This window comes from Dermacentor andersoni, chromosome 10 (genome assembly GCF_023375885.2).
Source record: "Dermacentor andersoni chromosome 10, qqDerAnde1_hic_scaffold, whole genome shotgun sequence".
Lineage (NCBI taxonomy): Eukaryota > Metazoa > Arthropoda > Arachnida > Ixodida > Ixodidae > Dermacentor > Dermacentor andersoni.
The window spans coordinates 63,527,819-63,545,619 of NC_092823.1; positions in this window are offsets into that span (position 1 = coordinate 63,527,819).

Below are 17,801 nucleotides of genomic sequence, written 5' to 3' on the forward strand. Positions count from 1 at the left end.
AGATCTTGACAGTAATATTTTCTTTACCCCCTCCTAACGACGAGCAGTAATCTTTCAAAAATTAGCTATATTTATCCCATACTGAGGGCGAGTTTGTACGCTTTTCCACTTGCGTATAGCATTTCCTTCTTGTTCCTTAGCCTTTGAAGGTACTTGGTGAACGAAGGGTCCTTTGTATGGCCTGTTATTCTGATAGGAGGGGTATACGTTTCCACTAATGTGCTCTGCTTAACATTTGGCGGGTTATTCTGATGAGAAAATACACGTTTCGACTAATGCACGCAGCTTACCTTTAAACAGAAGCCAGTTTTCGTTGAACAGGTGCCAGAAATAAATATCTATAGCCCTTTGTTAGTTTTGTGATAGTCTCCTCTGTTGGAATCACGTATGGTTTTGTTTGAGGTGCCTCCAAATTGCAACGAGTTATTGAGGCTAATTTGCAGCAGACTGTGATCGCTGAAAGCGTCTAAGCAAACAACTTCACCAACTGTTTCGGGAGCGTTAGCGAAAACTAAATCTAAAGTATTCGTGCCACGGGTGAGCTGCGTAATCATTTGGAATAAATTGAAGTCTAACATTCAAGAAATGAACGGCATTGATGTATGACAAGAGGATGATCGGTTATTCCAGCCAGTCAAACGAAAATTGAAGTCACCAATGAGATAGACGAGATCATCTTGACAAAGCTCCAGAGCTTTAGAAATAGTAATGCGTAGTTCGACAAGAAAGTACTGGTTTGTGTCGGGAGGACGATAACAACATCCCATCAGTAGCTTGTTCCTGTAGGTTTGGCATTCAGCGCGTACTATCTCGGTACTCGAATCTACATTAATCACTTGTGAGGTAACTGTTCTTTTGGTACCGAGGAGTACGCCACCACCTTTCTTTTCAGTGCGATCACAACTTAACACGTTAGATGTGCTGTCACGTGGAAATATTTTGTTATCTGTTATTCCAGGGTGTAGCCATGTTTCAGTAAGAACAAGAATATAGAACTGCAGTCATCAAGAAATGGGGCAATAGCGTCGCGTTTAGGCAACAGACTTTGGATATTTGTGAAAGATATCGATAATGATGGTGTGATCACAGGTAGCTTGGACTTTCTACGATTCACATTAGGGAGTGTGGTTTGCTGCTATTTCCTGCAAGGAACAACAAATTTTGTGAGTGCTATAAAGATATAAATGACGTCCCCAATGCATATTCGAAGGGTTGATAGCGTAAAAGGCTTAGTTTCTGGTTTGGCGAAATCAATTAGTTGCTTTCTTGCCTGCCGGGTAGCTGGAAAAAATTATTCGCGAATTGAAAAACCAGACGCTTTCAGTTTACGTGCAAACAAGATAAGGCCTTTGTCTTTGATAAGTGTCATTATCTCAATAATAGGCCTCACCCTGCCTTCCGTGAATTTCCTTAATGGATGTTCTCTTTCAAACTGCGCTGTCGTGAATTCCGTGCCCAATCTTTCGGAGCAAATTTGACGCTGCTGTCACATTCCTGTGACAGCAGTGCCATGTATTGTACATTAAAGTTAAAATTATTATTTTGTCTTGGATTACTATAATCTTTAAAGAGAATGGCGCTTGCAAGAATGGAAGTCTTATGGGGTATAATAGATAAGTAAGCCTGGTGAGGTGAAGCATCACCAGCAATATATATATATATATATATATATATATATATATATATATATATATATAAATAATATATAAATAATTTATAATGTTTTGGGAACAATTCAGGTGTATATTAAAGCGTGTGTGTCAATCAGCAGTAGCATCCAAATTGCAAATCCCTCGTTTTCAGCCCACTTAAAGGTGTTACGTCAAAAGCTTACTAATTTTCCCTGTCTCTCTGAGAGCACGAAGATGGCATCGAGTTCATAATCGCAGGAATATGGGGCACCCAATGGGTGAGGCGTACCGATAGTTTGAAGTGCGAAGGGTTTTTGTGTGCCTTAAAAATATGTATAGAATACTTGTTCTTTTCCCATTTTTACGCGTTAGACGAAGCATGTACTCGATTTTTTTTAGTCACCTTGCTGAACTATGCGAGGCACTTTGTTTTTACTTCGCAGAAGTACGAAGAAGCAATTGTAGTAAGAAAAAGATAAGTAGAAGTAATAAAGAGTCTATAATTACATACACACATATATATATATATATATATATACGGAGGGCATTTCGTGTTCGATATGCGGTAAAGGCTGAACGTGTCTGGCGTAATTAGTAAGATTACAAATCATTTTGAAGCGCCAATTTATCGGTAGTTCGATTGCACTAAACCTCTTTCACCTGGGGCCCTCAGTGAACTAATACTTTGTTTATCTTTGGCGAGAGTAAGGGCCAGGTAAACGGTTACGTATACGGAAAGTTAAAACCTCATTTTGGCCTCTGCAATAAATTAGGTATGCAAGCGTTCCGAAACATTACGAGTCTCTTATGAGTACGCAGAATGATGCCCATTTTCTTGACTGAACTTCAGATCTACCGAATTCAGATTTAACAAAAATGGCAAAATGTATGGCTAAATCTGTGTCCGAGGTTAGCTTCACGTCGCAAAAATACAGCTTTTGAAAAATATTTCTTTCGCAAGTGTTCGAAAATGGTATACGATCATTATCAGCTACGTTTCCCAACATCTCCAGATACGTCTAACTTCACAAAATTCTTGTTTGGCAGAAATCCGAGTCATCCCAAGGGAAACGTGAGACAAAACTCTAACGTGTCTGGCCTGACTACACGCACTCCAGACAACCACTGAGTCGTGCTCTTTTGTGCGATGTACGAAGTTCGTAGTAGGCTTCCTGAGTGTGCTTCTCGAACTTAACGTAGCATCTTCGTCACATTTGTTTAAGGCAATGGGCAAGTTTTGAGTAATGTCTCGACCAAATACAAACTGTGCGGAATAATGATGACCGTAGCAATTACTTAAGTATGCAACAGCATAGAGCGTTATATGTGTGTTTTACGAACAGCGCAAAATTTGTGCCGCTGCCTTGGAAGAGCTCTCAAGACAATTGAGATTAAATTTAGTGAAAATGAGAGGGGAGTGGAGTTAATGAGGGCATGTTCCTGCTGAGTAAATTATGTGTAGTATATTTCGTTTCCTTGCAAAATTTCTTATCAGCTGGTAAAAAGAGCTATAATCGGGCCGTCCTTCTAACTGAGTAGTCACGTGCAGGCAAGTATGTAGTTTATGGCAGGCTAGGAAACTTCTGTTTGCAACTGCTCGAAAGAAACAGCTTCATTGGTAATTAGGTCGCGATTCTTCAAGCTCGCACAAGTCTCTTGTACGATTTCTTTTTGTAATTGTAAAGTCCATCACAAATTAGCAAAAATCTTAACAGATAACTGAAAAAAAAACGCCAAGTTCGGCTTCTCACATTAATTTGATTCTCACAGATTCGCAGACTGGAAACTCTTTGACCTGACATAAACTAATGGAACTTTTCTGTATCAGCGTTTCTTAATCTGCATTATAGAGTGGTGATTACGTGCAAGGAAAAACTATCACGCTCATCAGTTATATGCCCTACATTCTGCTTCGGAGCAACGGTACAAGAAGCTAGTTGTTTAAACCGCTTTCTATAATTGTCCTTCTGTCCCACTGGATGCGTTTTTTCTTTCTTTTCGCTAGTAATGCTTATGGGTGATGCAAGCATAAGTAAAAAGGATAAATAAATAAATAAATAAGGTAAGCTTCTTGCACACAGTTTCTTGGGAAGAATGAGCAAATGGTTTACGACATCAAAATAACATGACCTGTCTCCAAGGGAAGATGCCAATGTGCCTGCGAGCATTCCGATCATGGTGGCCGTCTGCACAAGGCTTCGCATCCAGGCTCGATTACACACGAGGTCCCACTGTGCCGAGGACAAGCAAGCGGTCAGTGACGCAGTGCGGGCTTTCTAAATGCAATGGCTCTATTTACGTCGTTAGACACATCACATGTCAGTCACGTGGCAACAAACTGCGCCCAGTATACAGAGAACGTGGAACAGAATATATTTTTCTTAAGCGACCCGCTTGCGTCGCACAGTGATCGCTGCCATAAGGAGTAACTACGGCTCCCATCTTTCGTGATTCATCGTGTGCGAACGTATCTGCGACAATGGAACTGTGTCATTTGAACATCGGGAAATGCACGAGGTATATTATGTGAATAAGAAAAAGCGATCATGAAGAAGCACCGCGCGGAAATACCTAATTATTCACCTAATTTCTTGTAACACCAAACATCAACCTCTCGGCAAACATATGAAAACTTGAGTACAATTTTTAAAATGCAATAATGAGCACTAGTTTACACTCCTTGCTGTTGACTCGAAAATAGAAACAACTAAATACTTTAACGTGTGCTTGGGGATAAGAGGAGAAACTATGCCAGTTACAGCGCTGCCGAAACTGAAAATTTGGGGCAGCAACCTTGTTTCCGGCAGTTCAGTATGTGTCGCCATCTAGTAGGTCCCATAATCCACAAACACAGTGCTTCTGTCCCGGTTATTTTGCTGCGTATAAGATATTTCATCAGACGCCATAGCGAACAGAGTGCCAGTTGCATGTACCCACATAAGACAAATGCAGTGCTGTTTTATATTTGAACCATACTGGGCGAGCCCAGAAGCATAGGCCCGTAAGCAATGCAGGAACAATTGAATTAATAACTGAAATATTTGAGGGCGGCACGTGGTTGGCGATATTCCCATTTGGCGTAACTTGCGCTGTCCGAGGGCTTCCGAGGCCCTCCGGCTGACATTTCACCTATAGGTTCTGCCAATGTCGGTTTGATTAACTCTTTCCCACCGATATGCAGCGCTTTCTCACGATCGATTGATGGCGCATGGTCCTGAAACACCGTTATACGAGGTTCGTCTTTGCGGCTTCGAAATCGAAAGTCGCAACTTGAACTGTAGCATTTCTTTAACTTCCATTCTATCAGGGCCAACCATTAACGAAGCATGCTCGAGTCTTCAAATATGTGTGGACGCGTTGGAGTGATTTTGTGCGCTTGTGAACGTGAATTTGCGCTTCAGTGGTCTCGAGATGTCTGCTTCGTCGCTGAATCGCGAGATAAATTGATCACAGTAGTTCATACGTTCAACATTTCTTTCTTTCTTTCTTTCTTTATTGATTTCTTTAAGACAATGAACAGATTGTCATCTGCGCCTCTAACGGTTTATAATATTGCTGATGCTTCGGCTAGTTGGATATGCAAGGCGCCTAAAAATATGAATGTCTTCATGTACTTTGCGCTATTATGTTCAATAATATTACGCGTTGTGACGCTTTATGCGTTCCTGTACATCACTGTGTGAATAACTTACTTCATGGCGCGATCTAACGGCAATTAAAAAAGCCTGTGCCGCCTGAAGCCACGTAAATTTGTGAATAATCTCGGGAAACGCGCACAGTTAAAGAGCAACTTTGCTGTCGAGGCGAGATGAAACGTAGCGAAAGAATAAAACACCGTCCACTTCCCGTGAAGGGTCACTTGGTCTGAAATCGTTACCCGTTTGGTCTGAAGCGGGAAAGATTGACGCCACCATGTCGATGAAAATGACAAAAGTATTTGTCCTATGGCCACAACATCTTCATTCTAGGTCATTGTTATTTCTGATGATGTATTTCCGCAGAATGGAAATTCTACGGCTATAATGATAAGGGCACATTGAAATATCGCAAGCAGCTGCAGTCGTTCGCCGAAGACGCCATAGATGGCGCCACAATACCGCGCCGAAACGAGCGCCGAGGCTTCAGACGGTGCGTTAATAGTGCTTGCGTCTTGCAGCTACCCAGCGCATGTTCGTCGAAGCCCCCCTCGAACGGATGTTAATAAGAAGGTGCCCGCATGTGGAACAGCACTGTTAGCAAGAGGGAACCTGAACCTCCATCGCAAGTTTTTGCAATCATATCTTTATTCGAATATCATTCGTTGTGTAACAAATTTGAGCCATGCGCTCGACCTGAAATATGCGCCTACTTTCTAAGGCTCCGTTTTCTATTTGCTACATGTTGTGACACATGTCCGCATATGTACATAAGTTTGTTTCCTTGTTTTTTCGTTTTATTGCGACGAAGGGTTATAGGTTGGCATTGTATAACGGCAGTACTGCGTAATTCTCACAGGTGTTATAAAAGGGGGGCCCAGAGTATTTACATTTATGTAACCATAATGAGCTTGCGAAGGACGATGAAAAAGACAGAAAAACAAGTTCTACAAAGATGTGTTCCCAACTTCCGTGTTAGTATGTCTTCAATAATTTTACCCTCAACCTTTTATCACCGCCACGAGATTGCATTTCAGAAATGGGTGTTAAGATGGTTGGCGACATGGGACTCCTGTGAATGCTGTCAGAAAATGTGTCCGTAGCACGGGATTTCTTAGGATTCATTATGCAGTAGAGCTCCAAGTTCAATAACGATAACATGGGGCCCTATAACGTAAAACTATTCCAAGATGTTTCTATTCCAATCTCTTGACGTCAAATTTGCGTAACCACCAACGTAAGCACCGGGCGGTCACCCGCAGGGTTGTCTGAACAGACCAATCAAACGCTCTCCTCGTTCATAGGAGGTCACTTTTGTTTGCTTGAAAAACGAATAACATTGCCTACACTGAGCGGCTTGTCGTATCTAATTGGCTGACAAGAGGCGAGGAGAACGCTCAAGTGGAGATGGATTCGATGGGGCCAAGCCACTGCACTGAAAGTCGATAACCGGATGAAGAGGGTGGTGCCGGCGTCTACGATTGGTCGGCTTTCCCTTATATAGCTTGCGGTGGCTGGTTGAAAATCGCGGCGGCATGCAACGGAAGCTCAAGAATGACGCTAAAACGGACACTCAGCAAAGAAGAGTTGGCAAAATGAGGGAGTAAACGTGCCGAAAGTGCTCGAAAACGTTACAGGGCCTCGCAAGAAGTATTATTATACGCATATACACCTATGCTCTCCGGCAGGTGCGAGTAGCCAGCGTCTGAGTGATCGGCGGCAGCCATCTTCTATTCCTTACGGAACGGGGCAGCCTGCGGCTATTCCGAAAAAAATTCAGTTTCGTTCGGCATATTAATGCATCTTTATCGCGTACACGTCATGTTGACGCGGTGAGTTCTTGCGGTTTTGCGAAGTCGCGTGACAGGCAGGTGAAGTGGGTGCAGCCCGAAAACTTTTTACCAATAACTGAGGGCTAATGGCGAAAAGGGTTCGAATCAGAAATAACTGTTTTTCTTTTTTCTGTGAAATCATGCATAATCAGTGTGTTCACGTCATATCAGATGGGGAGGTACCGCGGTTTTCGTGACGCCGCGTGACAGACAGGTGAAGTGGGGGTGGTCGAAAAAAGTTTTTGACCAATCGGTGAGGGCTGATAGCAGAATTGGAATAGAAAAGTTTGAAATAGTTTTACGTTATAGCGCGCTTGGTTTCGAAGAAAATGTTGTGTTACATGAGAACACTATAACAATGCTTTGTACAAATCTTTTCCTTTTCCTCTCGCAAAATGCCGCTGTGTGATTCCTGTACTTGTATTTGATTATTGTATTCATATTAGTACCTATATTGGTATTAGTATACGTTAATATTAGTGTATCTATATATGTATGTATGCACATATGCGTATGTCCTTCATGTATATCGAGTTTGGTGCGTCTGATGTATTCAATTTATTTTCATTTTCTTTTTAGCTGCATTGCCACAGCTCATTTTCTGAAATTATTTCGTATGTACCTCTCTTCGATTTTTTTTTTTGTTGTTCTGCAGAAACACACACAAAAACAAATTTACAGCCTGTACCTCCATGTTATCGTTTTCGTTTCTTCAAATTTCCTGTAATGTGCCTAGACTTACGTTGTTACGTACCTATACTACTGCTGCTGCACACTATCGAATTGTGCTATCGGGGGCCGGGCTTCGTGAAGCTGCCGTAATGCAGCTTTCTCCCGCCACCCCCCTTTCTCCTTTTGTTGAAAGATGAAATAACGTTTTGATTGATTGGTACTCGAGATACCGAAGCTGACAGATATTTACCACGCCTATCTATGATCACGTTCCCTACCTTCACTGTAGAGTGGCAGCGGGTACTTGCAGTTGACTGTCAAATATGTGCTCAATATATGTCTTTCCAAAACCGGGAACTTGAAAATAAAATTCTCTTGCATAGAGGTTAAAAAGTGGAGCGACATTTATATTTCCTGCTACTGATATTAATTTCTTTCTCTTAATAGCGAGATCTTAAGCCGCACTTGCTTTTGCCTACATACGGCAATGCCTAACAATACAAATGTCTAGAGCGAATAAAAACATGTCAATCTATCGTAACCTACAGCAAGCTTTAGTAAATAAAATATATACAAATAATTCAATATAATGCAATTAAACCCGCTTTCAATGCTTGTGACGATTATTTTGTGTAAACCTCCCGTGGGCGCTTCAGTGCCTATGGCATTCTGCTCCATAGAGTAAAGTGGCAGGTTGGATGCCCTGCTACATGTAGGCTAAATTCAAAAAGCACTAGTGTACTTTTAATCAGCTGTCGGGTAATAAACTACGAGTAGTCAAAATTATTGCAGATTCTTACTTACTCTGCGATTTCGGAATGATTAACCGACAATTTATTTTTTTCATTCCAAGTCAAAGCGCAAGCAACCTTCGCTGAATTTCGCACAGCATGTAGCATAACAAGCGCTGCACTGATGCTTAAGCATGCAAATGGAGATAGAAGAATGTACACATGGGGTATACTCACTTCTTTCACCAAGGAGCCTCTGTAGTAGCTGATTCCATACTCCCATCTGTCACAGGGTATTGATGTGTTTCCTCGCACCAGAGCACCTGCTTCCGTAATATCAAAGGTGAAGGCATTGCATTGATTGCCACGATATGCTGAAGAAGCGGCATCAAATGATGAGTGAGGCAGCACATGCGCTTTCTATTGTTCACGTGTAACGCTTCCGGCGATAGTATCGGGCATGGCACACCAGTGCTCTACGGCCGGAAAGAAGAAACTGTAAACAACGAGGTGAAGACCGTTGGGCGCTCCTCGAAGCAGAGTGAAGAGGTAGACGTTCCTCTGAAACTTGCCGTAATCTCCTATTACGCTGCTCACGTCCATCGTAACCTGTCCCACGAAACTTTCGTACCGTCGTATCTCCGAGCAGCAAATGACGCTACTGCTGATTCACACCTCTAGAGCGAATGCCTGTAACAAGAAACGTCAGGTTCTGGCAATTCCATAAGGTTTGCAATTCTCAACGAAAATAATAATAACTTAATAATAATAACTATAGTATTACTACTACTACTACTACTACTACTACTACTACTACTACTACTACTACTACTACTACTACTGCAACTTCTACAATAATGTTAATAATAATACAAAGAACAAGAAGAACAACAACAATGACAACATCTTTATATTTTGTGCCGCCGCACCTGCATAGGCATAGAACCGCTTAGCACGAGGTAGGTGGTTTGACGCCCGCCTGAGTCTGCGGCATTTTGAGAGGGGCGAAATAGGAAAACTGCTCGTGTGCTTTGATTAAGATACGCGTTAAGGCACACCATGGCGATCAAAATAATTCTGATGTCTTCACCACTGCGTCCGTAATCACCACTGTGCCGTTTAAGGACATTGAAGTCCACAATTTAGATCTCTGCAATAATTCCACAAGCTTCAGGTTTGTTGAAAGCCACCCACGCGCTGCCTATTGCGATCTCCCGATTAGCGAGGCAGTTGCGCCACACTTCGCTCCATTTGCAACGTGCCGCACGGAAAAGATGGTGCGCTGGCGCGAACAATCTGTGTCCTTGCGAAATGAAAACACTGCGAAATGAAAACACATATGTAGCAGCGCAAAATTTTTGTATTAGGGATCATCGTATTCGTCAGAGTATTTTTCCTGCTCGCTCACGAAAATGTCGAAATATATGCAAGTAAGCTATCGCAGGAGACGAAAGATCTGATCAAGAAACGCCAATGTATGCAAGCCTCTAACCCCCCAACTAGAATAGAACTGGCAGAACTTTCCAAGTTAATCAACAAGCGTAAGACAGCTGACATAAGGAAGTATAACGTGGATAGAATTGAACATGCTCTCAAGAACGGAGGAAGCCTGAAAGAAGCGAAGAAGAAAGGAGGAATAGGCAAGAATCAGATGTATGCGTTAAGAGACAAAGCCGGCAATATCATTACTAATATGGATGAGATAGTTCAAGTGGCTGAGGAGTTCTATAGAGATTTATAGAGTACCCGTGGCACCCACGACGATAATGGAAGAGAGAATAGTCTAGAGGAATTCGAAATCCCGCAAGTAACGTCAGAAGAAGTAAAGAAAGCCAATGGGAGCTATGCAAAGGGGGAAGGCAGCTGGGGAGGACCAGGTAACAGCAGATTTGTTGAAGGATGGTGGGCAGATTGTTCTAGAAAAACTGGGCACCCTCTATACGCAATGCCCCATGACTTCGAGCGTACCGGAATCTTGGAAGAACGCTAACATAATCCTAATCCAGACGAAAGGGGACACCAAATACTTGAACAATTATACACCGCTCAGCTTACTGTCCGTTGTCTACAAAGTATTTACTGAGGTAATCGCAAATAGAATCAGGAACACCTTAGACTTCTGTCAACCAAACGACCAGGCAGGATTCCGTAAAGGCTATTCAACAATAGGCCATATTCAAACTATCAATCCTGTGATAGAGAAATGCGCGGAATATAACCAACCATTATATATAGCTTTCATTGATTACGCGAAAGCGTTTGATTCAGTCGAAGCCTCAACAGCCATGGAGGGATTCCGGAATCAAGGTGTAGGCGAGCTGTATGTAAATATACCGAACGATATCTATAGCGGCTCCACAGCAACCGTAGTCCTTCATAAAGAAAGCAACAAAATCCCAATAAAGAAAGGCGTCAGACAGGGAGATACGATCTCTCCAATGCTACTCACAGCGTCTTTAAAGGAGGTATTCAGAGACCTGGATTGGGAAGAATTTGGGATAAGATAAGAATTTGGGATTTGCTGATGATATTGCTTTGCTTAGTAACTCAGGGGACCAATTGCAATGTATGCTCACTGACCTGGAGAAGCAAAGCAGAAGGGTGGGTCTAAAAATTTCTCTGCAGAAAACTAAAGTAATGTTTAACAGACTCGGAAGAGAACAGCAGTTTACGATAGGTAGCGAGGCACTGGAATTGGTAAGGGAATACATCTACTTAGGGCAGGTAGTGAGTGCGGATCCGGATCTAGAGATGGAAATAATCAGAAGAATAAGAATGGGCTGGAGTGCGTTTAGCAGGCATTCTCAGATCATGAACAGCAGGTTGCCATTATCCCTCAAGGGAAAAGTATATAACAGCTTTGTCTTACATGTAGTCACGCATGGGGCAGAAACCTGGAGGCTTACTGAAAAGGTTCTACTTAACTTGAGGACGATGCAACGAACTATGAAAAGAAGAATGATAGGTGTAACATTAAGGGATAAGAAAAGAGCAGATTGGGTGAGGAAACAAACGCGAGTTAATGATATCTTAGTTGAAATCAAGAAAAAGAAATGGGCACGGGCAGGACATGTAATGAGGAGGGAAGATAACCGATGGTCATTAAGGGTTATGGACTGGATTCCAAGGGAAGGGAAGCGTAGCATGGGGCGGCAGAAAGTTAGGTGGGCAGATGAGATTAAGAAGTTCGCAGGGACAACATGGCTACAATTAGTACATGACCGGGGTAGTTGGAGAAGTATGGGAGAGGCCTTTGCCCTGCAGTGGGCGTAACCAGGCTGATGATGATGATGATGATTATATATGCTTCTAAAACCGCTTTCTGGAACGCCCTTTCGTATTCAAAGCTAACACATGTGGCTTTCACCCAAAGTGGCTGTTCGGCGCGTGCCATCCGTTACCTTCATGATTTCACGGCGATCTGCATTCTCGGAGGTTGTACGCTGCAGTTAATTTGGACGGCACAAGCTGGCTTGAAATTGCGTTCACAAAATTCACGTTTTGTCATAATTTAGTACACCCACTAGAAAGGGTCATAACGCCCACCGGGTACTGCAATTCTTATGCATGGTCGTTTCATGGACGGATGTTGGCAAGTGCAGCAATCAATAAAATTGTCAGGAATTGTTATGGCGAGCTTCACAATGCAGCAGGTGAGTAATAAGGAGATAGCTGTAGAAATGCGTACATATCGGAGCGGTAGGATTCATTTACACGAATGAATGAACGACCTCCGTTCCTCATGACTTTTGCACAAATCAATACTGCACGGAGGCTGAAGTACTCAGTTGGATTGAGGTGCAGCAACGCAGTATTTGACCTGTATAAAGGAAACATAATGTTCATCGCCGTGTCAGCATGAGCAAGGTGGTGTCGCACAATTTAGTTATCCTTTCATGAACTCTTAAATACAGAAGTGTTGCTGTCCTAAAATGGAGAAAGTATGTCTTTTGTATGGGATACTTAGGAGGCCGGTAATATTTCTTAGTGCGCTAAGTTTTTTCCTTGCAATATGAACGTAAATATGCGTATGAGCTTTTATAATGCACAGCTCTTTAGTGGTATTTAAGTTAAGTTCTCTGCACTATGCTAATAAATTCACTGTTTATTCATCACCTGCAAGGACTTTAGGCGAACGAGAAATATTTTGTTAGATGCGCTACAGCATGTTTGCTTACATTGTAATGTTCAAGAACACGCAGACTATATCAGATTCACTTCGCAATTCTAGCGACAACTTTATCGACTTTGACTAAAAAAATGTGACACCTCTGCCTCGGTTTAGCGACACAATCAAAAAAGAAAATTTCAACACTTCACTTCAGCATGCCGCGTAGTCATGTCGTGGTTCTCGCACGTAAAACCGCAGAATTTTATAAAATGTTGAATCAGAATTCAATCGAGGACCCATGCCGAAGCTACGTCTTGCTCTTTCTTCCATTTTTCCAACGCTTATCTCATTTTAAATATTCGTAATCAATAACTAAGGTCGCCTGACCAGATAAACATCGGCGCGTGTCTTAACCATTGTGACTCAAAAACCTCCCGCTCCCTCGGAGCATAATTTGGTTCACAACACCTGCAGTCGCCCCCAAGTCGCTGAACAATAACAGCGGCCTAGTTTGTGGGGATTAACTGGGCTGCACAGTAGAGGTCAGTTTCATCTAAGCTCAGCGACAGGGCTACGGATACTTTAGCTTCATAAATTCCAGCACGGCTCGACACTTCCTTCATATTGCGTGATGATAGCTTCGCATACAGGTGTATTTTCTGAACGGTTATATCAGGCGCCCACCACACAAGTTCGGCAGGGCCATTACCTTGATCGAAGTGGTATGGACTCGAATTTTCCCTCACGTCTTCGCAAGAGCGATGAGTATCCAGCACTGTAGAAACTCAACGGAGACGTTCAAGTTGCATAGATGCCGGCAGTCTGTTTTGCTTCATCTTCATTGCCTTTGCAGCAGATGTTCCCCCCGTGGCCGTCGGATAAGGACCACGTCCACGTACAGCTGGCGTATCTCGATTGCTTTATGATCGGTTGGCAAAAGGTATTCTTGTCTGCTGCCTCTATTCACCTCGCCACACACACCTACTAAGTCCGTCATTCTTTAGTAGCGGAGGTTGTCAGGTATATGCAATATTTGCTGAACGCTGACACCATATAAGATGCACACACGCACATACATAGCTGTAGTTATTACTGCATTATCTGGTCTCACACTTATCTCATGAATTTGAAAACAAGATTGAGGTACTGTATTTTCTGATACGACTGCAAAATCGGCCATATAATGGAAGCAATTCTCACCGTTTATCCATAAGCAATACTGAAAGCGGGAACTCTATACCGAAGAACAATTACATAGGGAAGACCTTTAACTGTATCACCGATATGGGAAATAGTTATGCCTGCAAACATAAGCTCATCGTATTTTATATACGCGCGGGTCAATGGCCACACGAGAGTATGAAATTAATGCAGGTTTGTACGAGACAAGCTGTAATCCAACGACTAGCAATAACGTCTTTAAGCTCTAGGCTCTTGCACCATCGCATGAGTACGCTTGTTTTAAAACAAAGCATCGTTCATACAAGTAACGTCGTTGGTGATGCTTTCGTACCGTCGTAAGGGACTAATAAGTACACCTCAACAAAGCACACGTGGATTGTCGATTGACAGTTGACGTGTGAAACAAAGTGCCACTTCATCCTTTCATTCTACCCAACCCCTGTTGCAATTAAATTCGCACAGACCTTCTCAAATCAACGCGAACGTTTTTGCCGGGAAGCAGTAAGAATACAGTCAAAGTTTTCTTGGACCTACTTGCGACATAACCTATAAGTACCCTACCCGCTGAGCAGAGTCGCTGTCTAGTGAATATGCGAGGCAAAATTCGTTTCAGCAAAGAAATGTTCAGAATTGTGCGCTTGAGACAAGCAGCTCAAAATTATGTCCTATTATGTCATAGCTTTGGACCGCTGTGTTGAAGTACTAAAAGAAGTGTGAGCTAGAAAATCCCCCTATGCACTCTGTGTCTGCGCGAATGTGCCAAGTATCATTCTGGACTCCTGATTCCCTGGCCTCTTGTCTAAGCTGTTCGCAATGTTGCCGTAACGGGAGATCAAATGACACTCGGGATACGTCCTACGTTACAAACGGCTTGCTGACCCCATGCTGCGCAATTTCTAGTTTTGAACTGTTCCTGGATAACCTGCCCGATGAAGAAAAAAAGCTTGCATGACAGTGCGAACCATCACGCATTTTCTGAAAGGTTACCTCAGCGTCTTTGTTCAAGGTGCATTACAACTACTACACATCAAACTTACTCTAGCATCTCGGTTGGGGTATAAACTTCTGAATTGAGTTTCTGACCATGAGTTATAAATTCTTACCTCCGCTTGATGACCGTAGTGATGTTCCACAAGCTCCCATTGACTGTGTTCAATCAATAGTGCTTGACAGAACACAGTTCTATTAAGGATCCAGACCAGTGTTGCTCGCGTGGAGGTTAGTAAAAGAAAAATGAAGCGAAGCGCGTCGCGGTCACTGCGCAACATCTGGGGTCTTCAAGAAAATGTTATCCGCCGGGTCTGTCTCCCTTCACCTACAGGCTGTACGCTGTGCTAACGCTCAGTCACGATCCCGAAACTTGCCAATCAGTACCACGCACAGCGCCACACGCTGCCGGCGTCCCTCTCGCCTAACACGAGGTCGTCGGAATCGTCGACAGCCGCGTCATCGCCTAATAGCCAGGCGAATGGATCGCTTGTGGAGAACGGATACGGCAAATGAGAACGTGGTCGCTAGCAGTGCCGCCGCATTACGGGCTTCTGCACGCCGTTGTCGTGTTGGCACAAGAGAGTAGAAGGGTGAACTGACCTCTTTAAGTTAGAAGTATGCTGCAGCTGAGCTCCAATTGATAACAGCGATTGCGCGTGTTGCCCTCTATTACAATGCTGCGGTGCAATTCGTCCATAATACACCTCGGTGCTCAGCATGTGCATACTTCCAACTTCTGCCAGCCTGCGTGAGCTAGTTCACTGTTGCGCCATCCGCACGCCACATACAAAAAGAAAACTCTGATCCCGCGAATTATGAGAATCGATGTTATGCGAAGCATTTGGCCGGTTGTTGGCTTGTTGGCGATTGTTTGGGATTCTGCAAAACACTGCCACACGGACGGACATGCCGGTGTAAAGCAAGCGTGTTAGTGACAAAAGCAGCAAAGCGATGGCAACAGTATTGACGGTAGCACGACAGCAATGACGTGAGTGACTTGTTGTCGTGCAGTGTTCGTGTTGTGCCGCTCATGTCCCATCATTATTATGATGGAATGTTGTGTTTCTGCGATAAACTTTTCGCAAATTACACCGCTTCGGTATCGGATACACAGGGAAGTGAGCTCAGGGAAGTGAGGAGAACTTATGCAATATGTGATGCTTTAGAAAGAAAGATGATTAGGTTTCTTTATAGACGATGTAATTAAGCAGACGTGCTTTGTGTTTCCAGTGGCAGTTCGAAGACGACCAGTGCGGCGATTCCAAGATAGCTCGTGCTGTTCGCTGCTGCTAGGCTTCTGCTAGACTAAGTATCCCCTGTGTTAATAAATCTAATTATATTGGTGCGTAGGTTGCTGGAATCCCTCAAGTCATACTGGAGATCTGCGCTCGTACGCTGACCATCAACACCATTACTAGCGCGGCCAAGGTAGCGATTAAACCCATAGCTGCCTCTGTCACTTGCGCCGGCGTGCCCCAACCGTACAAAAATGACTGTTGATTAACCATTGATGTATTGTTGGGGAATTGTTGAAACAACGGACTTCAACAAATTTTCAAAAGCAATTGACTTCGCTCAACACTTGCACAACAAAATTACCGTTGAGTGTTCTCAATAAACAACTTATTGGGTAATTTTCGTTGATTTTTGGAGTTGTTTTTTTTTTTGTTGTGTAGCAGTTGAGTCCAGTATACAATAATTAGGACTCGCATATGAAGACATTCCAAAACTTTAATGCGAAGCGTTCCAACCTCATTCCTGTCACTTTGCGGCAGGTAGGTTCTTCTTTCGCCTCGTTTTCATCAAAAGAAAATAATGTGTGACCGATGGGGTGGCATTGAACGTCGGCCGTCGAGCCCGGTGCTCTAACCATTAGGCCACGCACGCGCGCATGCTCCTCTCGTTCGAAAGCCAGTAAGTTCTGAAATGCTTGGCGCGTGCGCAGCGTGCCACTTCCTCGTGCTGTCGCTACAGCTGGCGCTTTCAACCGCCTATCTCCGGGACCGCCCCACTTTCGTAGCCGTTTTCGCTCTGTAAAAACTGCAGCGTTAGACTAGCTTCATGACCGCCCAAGTTCATAACTATTTATTTCTTCGCCGGTGTACAAATTCCATCGTCGTTTTAACATACACTAGATGACATAGCAATTGGTACGATCCAAAATGAGCACGTTTCGGGGAGCAGAAGAATGCGAAGTTCACTCGCAAACACGGTGACTACGCGCATGTGGAGTTCCCCAAAAGTAGACACGGCGGCAGCGCGGCCGGCGATAAGACAGACGCCGACACGCGACGACGCTACCTTCGAGCATCCGACGCGCTGTGCGAACCGTAGGATGCAAGCGGCGCAAACATACACGTGAGAGATCTTCGAATTTCCTGCGTCGCACCCTCTCTCCGGAAAGTAAATATAGCTTTTTTTTATCCAACGGCCGTGGTACTAGATCAAACAACGAACACGCTTTGAGATCGCAGCGCGCAGCCGCTATAACCATTGACTTCAAAGAGCTTCTGATTCAGAAACAGCCGCAACGGTATCGCAGCTAATCGTTGTATCTGCGGCTGCTCCCGACTCTCGCCTTGCAAGAAGCATGCGATTTATTTGAGCCTCGCCGAACTGTCGTCCTCCCGTCTCCCACGCCTGCAGGACAGGTCCCGTATGTTCAGTTAAATAGAACACCAAAGGGGAATGAAATACAGGTCACGGACTCTTATCATACCTTACTTGTCACCTCGTCATCTGCAAAGGTAGTATAAACTATTCTATAGGGTTACTTTTGTAAAAACAATAAAATTAGTAGTAATTTTTATTTTCAGGTAGCGCTACAAACGTCAAGGTAGTGTTCGGGTGTGTGTGTGTGTGCGCGCACGCGGTTGCAACCGTAGTAGCTTCGTTTTGAGCATACTTTTGCAACAGTACACTGTAAAAAAAATTTTCCTTAGTTTACAGAAAATTTGCTGGTAATTTGTGACCGAACACTCTTCCGTAAATTAAGAACGGTCATTTCCGTAGAACGG